Source organism: Bombina bombina, chromosome 3 (genome assembly GCF_027579735.1).
Source record: "Bombina bombina isolate aBomBom1 chromosome 3, aBomBom1.pri, whole genome shotgun sequence".
NCBI lineage: Eukaryota > Metazoa > Chordata > Amphibia > Anura > Bombinatoridae > Bombina > Bombina bombina.
The window spans coordinates 972560606-972573729 of NC_069501.1; the positions used below are offsets into that span (position 1 = coordinate 972560606).

The 13124-nt window shown below is 39.6% G+C and overlaps 1 long non-coding RNA gene across 1 annotated transcript; it reads right to left on the reverse strand.

Annotated features, from left to right (window-relative positions):
* Nucleotides 1-1828: 1828 nt before the first annotated feature.
* LOC128652002 (uncharacterized) lies at nt 1829-7774 on the reverse strand. Its single transcript, XR_008401245.1, has 2 exons — nt 7670-7774; nt 1829-2939 (listed from the first exon to the last, which is right to left on the reverse strand). It is a non-coding gene; the product is annotated as an uncharacterized LOC128652002 (long non-coding RNA).
* Nucleotides 7775-13124: the final 5350 nt, after the last annotated feature.

The window sequence follows — 13124 nt, forward strand, 5'->3', positions numbered from 1 at the left end:
CAGCAGATAATCCTTATTTTACCAAAACAAAGGTGGCTATAGCTACAGCCATAAAAGGAAATATGTGGGGGGAGTTAGAGCTCTACAATTCAGAAACTAAAAAGAAAGGGTTAATGATGAGGCACTGCAGTATAAATTTGCAGGTAAAGTAATTAAAGTACATATTATATTATTTTTTCTCTATCCCAACTTGTTTTATGTCCCTTTAATAAGGTGTTGGAATACAATTTGTCTTTAACCCCTTAACGACTGAGGACGTGCAGGGTACGTCCTCAGAAAAAAGGCAGTTAACGCCTGAGAACGTACCCTGCACGTCCTCAGTGTGGAAAGCAGCTGGAAGCGATCCTGCTCACTTCCAGATGCTTTCCGGTTATTGCAGTGATGCCTCGATATGGAGGCATCCTGCAATAACCTTTTTAAGCCATCCGGTGCAGAGAGAGCCACTCTGTGGCCCTCTCTGCACCGGAGATCGATGGCTTACTGCGTTGATGGGTGGGAGCCGGACCGGGAGGCGGGTGGCGGCCATCGATGGCCCTGGTTATGTGAAGGGGGGGCGGGATCGTGGGCTGGGGTGGCTGGGGGTGCACATGGCGCGCGTGCATGGGAGGGTGGGGGCGGGCGCGTGCACGGGGAGGGAGCGGGTGGGAACCGCTACACTACAGAAAATGCTGAAAATAAAAAATGTCAAAAATGTCAAAAAAAAAAATATACGATCAGCAAGGTGGTGGGGGTTTGTCTGTGGGGGGAAGCTACACTACAGAAAAAACAAACAAACAAAAAAGCACTTTTTATTGCAAACTGGGTACTGGCAGACAGCTGCCAGTACCCAAGATAGCCCCCAATAAGGCAGAGGGGAGGGTTAGAGAGCAGTTTGGGGGGGGATCCTTTTTTAAAAACCCTTTTATTTTAGTACTGGCAGACTTTCTGCCAGTACTTAAGATGGCGGGGACAATTGTGGGGTGGGGGAGGGAAGGGAGCTGTTTGGGAGGGATCAGGGGGTGGGATGTGTCAGATGGGAGGCTGAATTCTACACTAAAGCTAAAATTAACCCTGCAAGCTCCCTACAAACTCCCTAATTAACCCCTTCACTGCTAGCCATAATACACGTGTGAGGCGCAGCAGGATTTAGCGGCCTTCTAATTACCAGAAAGCAACGCCAAAGTCATATATGTCTGCTATTTGTGAACAAAGGGGATCCCAGACAAGCATTTACAACCATTTGTGCCATAATTGCACAAGCTGTTTGTAAATGATTTCAGTGAGAAACCTAAAATTGTGAAAAATTTTACGTTTTTATTAATTTGATCGCATTTGGCGGTGAAATTATTTCTGAACAAAGGGGATCCCAGAGAAGAATTTACAACCATTTATGCCATAATTGCACAAGTTGTTTGTAAATAATTTCAGTGAGAAACCGAAAGTTTGTGAAATGGTGGTATGAAATATACCAAAATTGGCCTAGATCAATACTTTGGGATGTCTACTAAAAAAAAATATATACATGTCAAGGGATATTCAGGGATTCCTGAAAGATATTAGTGTTCTAATGTAACTAGCGCTAATTTTGGAAAAAAGTGGTTTGGAAATAGCAAAGTGCTACTTGTATTTATGGCCCTATAACTTGCAAAAAAAGCAAAGAACATGTAAACTTTGGGTATTTCTAAACTCAGGACAAAATTTAGAAACTATATAGCATGGGTGTTTTTTGGTGGTTTTAGATATGTAACAGATTTTGGGGGTCAAAGTTAGAAAAAGTGTGTTTTTTTCCATTTTTCCTCATATTTTATCATTTTTAATAGTAAATTATATGATATGATGAAAATAATGGTATCTTTAGAAAGTCCATTTAATGGCGAGAAAAACGGTATATAATATGTGTAGGTACAGTAAATGAGTAAGAAGAAAATTACAGCTAAACACAAACACCGCAAAAATGTAAAAATAGCCTTGGTCCCAAACGGACAGAAAATGGAAAAGTGCTGTGGTCATTAAGGGGTTAATACATCTTCCAACTTTCAAGAATAGGATTATAGAATTTTGAATACTCTCCAGTGGAATGTTATACCTATCATCTATCAGAACATCTGCCAATTGTTTCAGAGATGTTGAAGAAGAGAATCTGCTTCTCACTCTGCTCTCCAAAACTGCCCACAGTGGTTCAATGTTATCGAAGTCAGGGCAGATATTGAAGTTTATCTTGGTGGTCCTCAAATCAAGACAGAACTTTTCTGGCTGTGTGTATGGGCATATTATTATAATGAACAATTTAATAATTGTTGGCAAACAACATTTGGACCATATAATGCACCTGATCACTTAGAATGTCCAAATACTTGCTAGCAGTAACTCGACCATTTAGAATAATGATGGGACAAGCTGATTAACAAAATATGGCCCCCAAATCATCACAGATCCACCTTCATGTGTGAGAGTTGGATCCAGACAGTACAAGTTGTACACTTCCTTGGGGGTTCTCCATACATAAACGCGACCTGCTGTTGGGAATAATGTAAATGATGCGTCTGTGATCACAGGTTTAGCTGTTGCAGCTCTTCCATGGATGTTGGCATTATAAAGTTTTCTGTGGACTATTTTTGTGGAAACAGGGTTTTCAAGGTGGATATTGAGTTCTGCTGTTACATTTGCTGCAGTAGTTCTATGTTGTTTGGACACAATCCTTGTTCCCTATCATTCAGTTTTGATTCTTGCCCACTATTCTTCCTCACCGATTAAGTCTTGTCATGCTTTGTGTACGCAGTCATATCCATGGAGACTGTTGCTCTTGCAACATCAAACAATTTGGCTGTCATGGTTAAAACCGATCCTGCAAAAGCGGCTCCCTCGATTTGTTCTCTTTGGAAGTCTGACAAGTCACCCATGTCACCAACCACTTGTGCTAACCTCTGCTGAACACAACGTGTACTGCACCGGCATGCGACCTAGAGAAGAGAAAGAAAAGATAATCACGTTTATTTTTTTCACTGTAGCTTACAAACATAATGTCAACCACTATAATAATAGTGTTTACATTATTTTGTCCAACCCCTGTATATGCTAGCAATAGTGCAATTTTAAAATGTTCTAAATAATTAGAGCATTATCTTTTTGTGCTTTTATGTCCCTTTAAAAGTGAACAGTCCAGCAAACTTAAACTATATTTGCACGGATGTATCAAACCTGAAAGTTAATAGCGGAGCTCTAAGGTAACACAACTCTTGATCATGCATTTCACACATCAATCTATCTATTTATATAGCTATCTATATTGATAGCATATGATCAAGAAATTAAAAAAAAATTGGAATACAAATATACATACACAGCACTGAATGGTGACCTATAGTGATATTTCTCTATCTCAGTATATAATGGCCAAAAATTGTTTAGTGTCTGCGTATACTGCTTATAGATACGCTGTTTTTCACTTTGAAAAGCACCAGTAGCAATAAGGCTGGTTGCTCTAATGTGTTGTGTTTTGCCAAGAATTATTGAAAAAGATGGTTTGGAAGCAAGGATTATATTTGGCAGAAATACAAAAAAGACATTTTCTCTTTTGCTAGTGAGCAATTTTAGTCCCACAGTATCTCATCTCAATGCAGCTACTAAATTATGGATGCTATTGTTATGCATATATGGAATGTTATAGTGCTGTGTATGTATGTTTGTATTCAAAAAAGCAGTTTAATATTTAATTCATCTTACATACATATATATATATCATCAAAATATTCATCTGAGAAAAATGACAGAAAAGAAAAGCACACTTACAGTAAATGAACTTCATACTTACTTAAGAAACAAACAAAAAAAACACAACATAAAATCCAAGCGATGGAGCTTCATGCTTTTTGCAATACTGCAAGAAAGCAGAAATACAGGAGAGTAATAAAATAAAAAGGAGCTCCATCCTCCAGTCCCTTTGACCAAGAGGGGGAACACCCAAGAGGGAGAGGTATGAAGAGGCTTTGTGGGCAGCTGGTGTTATATAGTAGTAAATGGGACCAATAGTCTTATTTTTAATATGTTAGAGTTAACACAAGGTGGTAGTCCTGTAAGTTTTATTGAGGTTCAAGGAGGAGCCGTTGGAAATTGGTGGAAGAGGCTGTCTGGGGCATTTTGATGGGCGGGCAAACAGGGTGGTTGCCCAGGGCAATCACCTCAACATATACACTGCAGTCCTGCATAGCCCCCAAAAGGGACAAAAGCATAAACTGAGGACTTTAACCTCTATGCTCTGTGATAAAGCTGTTACTTCATTGTGACCCGCAGCGCTCAGCACACAGAGAGCAGCCAAACCACAGCGAGCACCGCACTGGATGCAATTGGGACTGAATTGGTACCTGTAGTTAAAGGAAGTGTAAGAGGTGAACTGAGGACCACATCCGGCTATCCTAAAAAAAAGAACGACTCATTTAAGGCAACTTGTTTTGTTCTGTGCAATACTTCTGGTTCCAGTATTGCTTGTCCTAAATGTGCAGCTCTTTTTCCTTTGAAAGTATGTCAGATACAGTCCTGTGAGTCAGTTCTCAGAACACACACCTTGGGGCCGAATTAATCAAAGTCTAGCGGACATGATCCGCTGTAGCGTATGATGTCCACCAGACACCGCTGAATGCCGACAGCGTACAGTGTCGTCATTTAACATTGCACAAGCAGTTCTAGTGAGTCCCAATGTTTAGGCACAGGCCATCAGAGATGTTAAGACCTCAGGCTATTTTCAGAGCTATTTAAACCTTTATACAGGGATATAATCAGATTACAAGCTCCCTCTTTTATCCAGCACTTGTTTGTTCATATAATATTGCTGTTGGTTCTTGCCATGCCAGTGAGTTTTTGATCATCAGGCCCTTAGTAATTGGTTCTTGCCATGCCGGTAAGTTTTTTATCATCAGGCCCTTAGTATTTTTAAAAATAAATATTTATATAAAAGGTCCCAAAATAAAGTCATACTGAAGAAACTGTTATCTTTCTGAACCCCAATTTAGGACTTAAGTACAAGTACCGCGCTAACATTTGCCTTGCAAGCAATATGTTTTTTTTGGGGGGGGGTTTACACACCACTGTTCCAATCAGCCAATAGAATGCCAGCTCAATCCTATTGGCTGATTGCATCAGCCAATAGGATTTTTTCTACCTTAATTCCGATTGGCTGATAGAATCGGAATTGAAGCCAATCGGAATTGAAGGGACGCCATCTTGGATGACGTCACTTAAAGGAACTGCCATTTAGTAAGAAGATTTCGTTGGAAGAGGATGCTCCGCGCTGGATGTCTTGAAGATGGACCCGCTCTGCGCCGGATGGATGAAGATAGAAGATGCCATCTGGATGAAGACTTCTGCCCGTCTGGAGGACCACTTCGCCCGACTTGGATCAAGACTTCTCCCGGCTTCGTTGAGGACTTCGGCCCTGTTGGATGAAGACTTCTCCCGGTAAGGTGATTTTCAAGGGGTTAGTGTTAGGTTTTTTTAAGGGGGTATTGGGTGGGTTTTAGAGTAGGGTTGGTTGTGTGGGTGGTGGGTTTTAATGTTGGGGGGGATTTGTAATTTTTTTTACAGGTAGAAGAGCTGATTACTTTGGGGCAATGCCCCGCAAAAGGCCCTTTTAAGGGCTATTTGTAATTTAGGGTAGGGTAGGGCTTTTTTTATTTTTGGGGGGCTTTTTTATTTTGTTAGGGGGATTAGATTAGGTGTAATTTGTTTATTATTTTTTGTAATTTAGTGGGGGTATTTTGTACTTTAGCTAATTTTATTTAATTGTATTTAATTTAGGGAATTTATTTAATTATAGTGTAGTGTTAGGTGTTAGTGTAATTTCGGTTAGGTTTTATTTTACAGGTAAATGTGTCTTTATTTTAACTAGGTAGTTATTAAATAGTTAATAACTATTTAATAACTATCCTACCTAATTAAAATAAATACAAACTTGCCTGTAAAATAAAAATAAACCCTAAGATAGCTACAATGTAACTATTAGTTATATTGTAGCTATCTTAGGGTTTATTTTACAGGTAAGTATTTAGATTTAAATAGGAATAATTTAGTTAATGATAGTTATTTTTATTTAGATTTATTTAAATTATATTTAAGTTAGGGGGTGTTAGGGTTAGGGTTAGACTTAGATTTAGGGGTTAATAACTTTAATATAGTGTCAGCGACATTGGTGGCGGCAGATTAGTGGTTAATAAATGTAGGTAGGTGGCGGCGATGTTAGGGACGGCAGATTTGGGGTTAATCATATTTAACTAGTGTTTGCGATGCGGGAGTGCGGCGGTTTAGGGGTTAATATATTTATTATAGTGGCGGCGATGTCCGATTCGGCAGATTAGGGGTTCAAAATTGTAATTTAGTGTTTGCAATGTGGGGGGGCCTCGGTTTAGGGTAATAGGTAGTTTATGGGTGTTAGTGTACTTTTTAGCACTTTAGTTAAGAGTTTTATGCTACGGCAGTACCAGTCTTGACAGGAGAGGGTCTACCGCTCACTTTTTGTCAGACTCGTAATACCGGCGCTATGCAAGTCCCATTGAAAAAAGAGGATACGCAATTTACGTAAGTGGATTTGCGGTATTTATAAGTCTGGCCAAAAAAGTGAGCAGTACACCTGTACCTGCAAGACTCGTACTACCAGCGGGCGTTAAAAAGCAGCATTAGGACCGGTCAACGCTGCTTTTTAAGCCTAACGCACAACTCGTAATCTAGCCATTAGTTTTTTGTTGTTTGGAAGTTAGATTTTTTTTTATATGGTTGATTAGGTGATTATTGATGGTTACCTTTTATTAGGCCTTAATCAACTAACCACCCCCATACCTGTATGGGCGTTGATTAGGTAATTATTAATGGTTACCATTTATTAAGCCTTAATCAACTAACCACCCACCATACCTGTATGGGGGTTGATTCTGTGATTATTGATGGTTACCATTTATTAGGCCTTAAAGGGACACTAAACACAATTTTTTTCTTTCATGATTTAGATAGAACATGCAATTTTAAAGGGACAGTCAACCCAAAAATAGTTTTAAGTTATATCTATAAAGTTTCCATAGATCGTTTTTTACAAATGTAGCCCAGTTTTTACATATATTCCGTTTTCAAGTTAAAGCACTTTTGGCGCCACTGCCGTTTAAAAATGTCCGTCTGGCTCTGCCCCTTTTTCGTCATCAGTAACATCATGATCTTCTTGTGATCCCTGAATTTTTTATATCTTCCTTGTAACCGACTTTAGCGCATGCGCAATGCGCCTATTCTACTGAAGGGGAACTTTTTCACACAGGAACAAAAACGCTGTGAAAAAGTTCCCTTTCAGTACAATGTGTGATTTTAGTATATTTCTTTTGTGTATATTTGATATGTTTTTTTGTACTTTAAACTTTACAATTATTGTTTTTTAAAAGTAAACTTATTTTTCAGGTGGTCAATTTGTGCTATGCTAGGGCTAGCTGACAATAATCCTTCTGGTTAGAAACAGGTTCTATTTTTAGAATGTTCCTCTTGGTACAAATGTGCTTGATTCACTGACTCATACACAACAATAGAGTTAACAGCACTAGCCAAAACACACTCAAGGTGAGACAGTCAGTATCCAATAATTCTGATATCCCAAATCGACATGTGAAGCCCGTACCAGAAAGCAGACAGAGCTAAGCTGTGAAATAAGCAAAAGTTCACTTACATATTCTTGGTAAGCGACGCTTTGATTAATCAAAGTGTGAAAGCTGCATCGTCCGACAAACCTCCGTGAGGGAAACACAACACCAGTGTTTTACTTGCTCTGCAGAGCGTCTCAGCTGCAACTCCTCCCTGTATAGATGCCCCTCCGGGTCAGATCCCGTGCTTCCGGTTCACAGTGCAGGTAAATCTTCTCGTTGTCACAAGATGTAAAGAGCCCAATAGCTGTTCACAGAGCAGTATACAACAAAAAACAGGGATGCTAGAACGGCTCAAAAAACATCCATATATTTATTAGTTAAAAACAAAACCAACGTGGGTAGGTACAACATACTTAAAAAAGTGAAAGAGCAGCACACATCCCCAGACCAATGATGCGTTTTGGGTTTCCCCGTACTCTCAGATCACAGGTTTCGTTTTTAACTAATATATGGATTTTTTTTTTGAGCCGTTCTAGCATCCCTGTTTTTTGTCGTATACTGATTCACTGACTGCCTTGTGTTTTTTGGGGAAGTCACTTCGACTATAGTATCGCGGGTACCTCTATATTGCAGCCCAATAATACCATGGCCATAGTGTGACCTTAGAAAGGTTTTGCAATGTGTAGCAGATCTTTTATCCAAATTGTTAACAATAACTAAATTCCATAACTCTACCTAACCTAAAATGTAAATTTCCATTAACATTCTTGTAATAGCCAAAGAGAGCTTGATATCTACTTCTCTCTACTTATCCTCCTTGATCTGTCTGCAGCCTTTTATACTGTCGACCACCTTCTTTTGCTCCATACCCTCCAATCCTTCGGCATCTGTGACACTGCTCTCTCTTGGTTTTCTTCCTATCTGTCTAACCGTACCTTTAATGTAGCCTTCTCTGGGGCATCCTCTGCCCCGTTACCTCTTTCTGTCGGGGTACCCGCAAGGCTCTGTCCTCGGTCCCCTTCTCTTCTCAATCTACACGTCCTCACTAGGTTCCTTAATAAAGTCTCACGGGTTTCATTATCATTTGTATGCCAACGATACCCAAATCTACCTCTCTGCACCAGAACTATCTCCTTCCTTGCTAACCCATTTCACTAACTGTTTCTCTCGTATCTCATCTTGGATGTCCTCTCACTACCTCAAGCTAAATCTCTCCAAAACTGAGCTCCTTATTTTCCCCCCTTCTTCCAAAATCTCCACCCCCCCATGTCTCTATAACTGTTGATAACTTCATCATTACTCCAACCTCACATGCCCGATGTCTTGGAGTCACACTTGACTCAGATCTTTTGTTCACTCCTCACATTCAGTCCTTGGCTAAAGCCTGCTGCTTCCACCTTAAAAACATTGCTTAAATTAGACATTTCCTTACACAAGACACAACAAAGATTTTAATCCACTCTCTCATCCTTTTTCGACCTCGACTACTGCAACTCCATCCTCTCTGGTCCCCCTAGCTGCCGCCTCGCTCCTTTACAATCCATAAAGAATGCCTCTGCCAGGCTCATCTTCCTTGCACGTCGCTCTTCATCTGCCGCACCTCTCTGCCGATCCCTTCACTGGCTTCCTCTTGCCTCCAGGATTAAACACAAAATTCTCACTCTGACACACAAAGCCCTCAATTGTATTGCTCCCCCCTACATCTCAGACCTTGTCTCTAGATACTCTCCCTCCTGTCCTCTTCGCTCCGCTCATGATCTCCTACTCTCCTCCTCTCTTGTTACCTCCTCACATTCCCGTCTACAAGATTTCTCCAGACTGGCTCCCATCTTTTGGAACTCTCTGCCTCACTCCACAAGAATCTCCCATAGTTTTAAAAGCTTCAAGTGCTCCCTAAAGACTCTACTATTCAGGGACACTTACAACCTGCACTAACCTTCCTATCTCCACTGCTATCCCCTAAAACCCCATAGCATTAAAGCCTATGAGCCAGCTGTTTGTAGTTCACCTTCATAAGAGCCGACTACAACAGTGCAACTCTTGACAGGACCCTCTCTCCCCATTTGATCCCTGTAATTGTTTTTTATATACCACCTATGTTCATAGCGCTGCTGAACCTGTTGGTGCTCTACAAATACCTGATAATAATAATATCTCTGACTGATATCAGTCAGTGAATCAGGCACATTTGTACCAAGAGGAACATTCTAAAAATAGAACCTGTTTCTAACCAGAAGGGCTAATGCCAGCTAGCCATAGCACCTGACCATCTGAAAAATAAGTTTACTTTCAAAAAACAATAATTGTAAAGTTTAAAGTACAAAAAACAAATCAAACATACACAAAAGAAATATACTAAAATCACACATTGTACTGAAAGGGAACTTTTTCACAGCGTTTTTGTTCCTGTGTGAAAAAGTTCCCCTTCAGTACAATAGGCGCATTGCGCATGTGCTAAAGTCGGTTACGAGGAAGATAGAAAAATTACAGGGATCACAAGAAGATCATGATGTCACTGATGATGAAAAAGGGGTGGAGCCAGATGGACATTTTTAAATGGCAGCGGCTCCAAAAGTGCTTTAACTTGAAAACGGAATATATGTAAAAACTGGGCTACATTTGTAAAAAACGATCTATGGAAACTTTGTAGATATAACGTAAAACTATTTTTGGGTTGACTGTCCCTTTAAACAACTTATAATTTACTCCTATTATCAGTTTTTCTTCATTCTCTTGCTATCTTTATTTAAAAAGCAGGAATGTGATGCATAGGAGCCGACCCATTTCTGGTTGAGAACATGGGTTATGCTTGCTTATTGGTGGGTAAATGTAAGCATAAGCAAGTGCTATCCATGGTTCTGAACCTAAATGGGCTGGCTGCTAAGATTCCTGCTTTTAAAATAAAGATAGCAAGAGAACAAAGAAAATTTGATAATAGGAGTAAATTAGAAAGTTGCTTAAAATGTCATGCTCTATCTGAATCATGAAAGAAAAAAATTGGGTTCAGTGTCCCTTTAATCAGCTAACCATCCCACATACCTGTATGGAGGTTGATTAGGTTAGGGCAGTTTAGGGGATAATAATTTATCCACCATTTTTAAAATATTATGCATTCTTATGTATGATGCATATTCTTTTAACTATTGTATATAAATTAATATGTATTTATTTTTTCTTGTGTTTTTTATTTTAAAGATAAATATATATTTTAAAGTGTATATTCATGTTACAAAAGGCATTAGTATTACAATTGTATTATTACATAACAGGCATGCAGTTATGTAATACTATAAATATAGTGCAATTGTATTTTATAACATAAATATCTATTTTAAAAATATATTTATGTTTACAATAATAAATGCATCAAGCAAGAATATCTACATTTTAATTTATAAATCCAATAATTAAATTAATATGAATTATACATGACCATTCATTTTATTTCTAAGATTGTAGATATAATGTATTCAGGCCTTGCATTTATATTCAATAAACAGTTATGCATGTATATTGCATAATGGTTTAAGTATTGCATATACATTAAAATGTATTTATGTAAGCTTGTTGTGTTCCTTAGTGATAACATAGATATATATGTTAAGATATATTTATGTTATAGTAGTCAGTAGGATTCATTTACTTTAAAGGGGTGTCAATCAAGTAGGGTGCAAGAGATCAAGTCGGTCTTTTAGTATGTTGTCAGCAATTTGACGAGGCACATAGGGATACCACTTGTTTGGGGGTGCTACCTTCTAGGAGGAATAGAGGGCAGGATTTGAAGTGTCCCTCATTCTCCCAGTAGGTAGCCTGTCCTCCGGTGGTTGGCCGCCGGCATTTTAGCGCATCTAAACATTGATTATAACTTTAGCTACATGGCTTTATAGTTATAATAAGGTGGTATATTATTTATAGTTTATTATAGTGATTTATTTTTTGACAGTAGGCAGTTAGCTGGGCATTCCAGGGGAGTGTAGGTTAGACATGACATCAGTGTAGGCGGTATTAAGGACTTAGCTGGGCATTTTGGGGGGTGTAGGCTAGGCGTGATGTAGGTGTAGGCGGTCAGGGGGAGTTAGCTGGGCAGTGCAGAGGGAGTGTAGGTAAGCTGTAACGTAGGTGTAGGGGGTGGGAGGTAGTGAGGCAGAGCAGGGGAAGGGTAGCTTAGGCATGATGTAGATATAGGCATTCATGGGGAGTTAGCGGGACGTGCTAATGGGAGTAGCCTTCACTTTGCTTTGGACACATCGACACAAGATTTACATGTTCAAAGCAGCGAATTGCAGGTTGCGAGGAGGGCAGCGGACATGTTTGTCTCACTAGCTATCCGCTGCTTAGATGTAGGTACACTTTGAATAGGGCCGCCCCCCGGATTAAAATGATGTTGTCAATGTGGGCGGTGACGTCACGCTTCCATTGACTTCTACGGGAGAGACATCGTCACTCGTCTGCATTGCTTGGACACGCTCCTTTTATTTTAATATTTAGACAGACCGTTGGGCTGCGATGCCGATGAGCCCATCGAAGCAGTTTCCCAATGGTCTGTCGTTGTTTTGAACTTTGGGGCCTCTCTGATGGGCCAGTGATTACAGACTTACTGGTTGTGGGTATTTTGATCTATAGGGACTGCTCTAGAACTGGTCTCTGGTCCAAGGTTCTCTCAGGTTCATCAGACTGCTGGGCTCTACTGTGAAAGTGCACTGTCCAGAACTGCTGCCCCTATCCAATGTTCCAGTCTCAACAGCTCCCACAACTTCTGCTTCCACTTTCAGCAATCTATAAACTAGTTCCAACTGTATATTAACAAAACTAGTTAGGCTAGTCTCTCCCCCAGCCAACCCAGGATGTCTCTTTGGGGGTAGGGACACAGCTGGTCATATACCTTTTGATTTGAATTCTCACAGGATTGTGAGACCAACTGTCCATTAACCAGTTGTTTATATACCCCATGCCTCAATTATAGCACAGGTATTGCCGTTGTTGGCAAGACCATTCACGCTATACATGCATGCCTCCGGAAGTCAGTAAAGCTGTGCTAGTAAACTCCTTAACAACCACAAAATGTACAGGGTTATGTCGTTTGTTAAGGGGTTAACATATCTTAGGTAAGGAAGCACCTATTGTTTGTCTGCCTTTCTGGAATATAAATACATTAAATATATACATGATCAAAGCCTATATGAATATGGAATTTTGCAGCAATATACAAATAAATGATAATAATAATATATATACAGATTAAACCACTTCTTATACACAGCCATGGTGGCAACCAGATTGTGGATTAAGGAAGCAATATAAGGGGATGATGGAAGTTAGCGTTGTTTATGGGGATCATAGAGGATGTGCGTTTTTCGAAGATAAAATATCACCCTGCCCTGGAGCTAAATAGAGGGAGGCCTCAGGGAGTCATGTTACTGTTGTTAAAGGCCCAGAAAAGCTCTGTAAAAGAAAATGTCAGCAGTAAGAAATAAGAGAATGTGATATTCTCTAGTGTAATCGTCATCCATACAGCTATGGTCATTTATATAAGTTTAA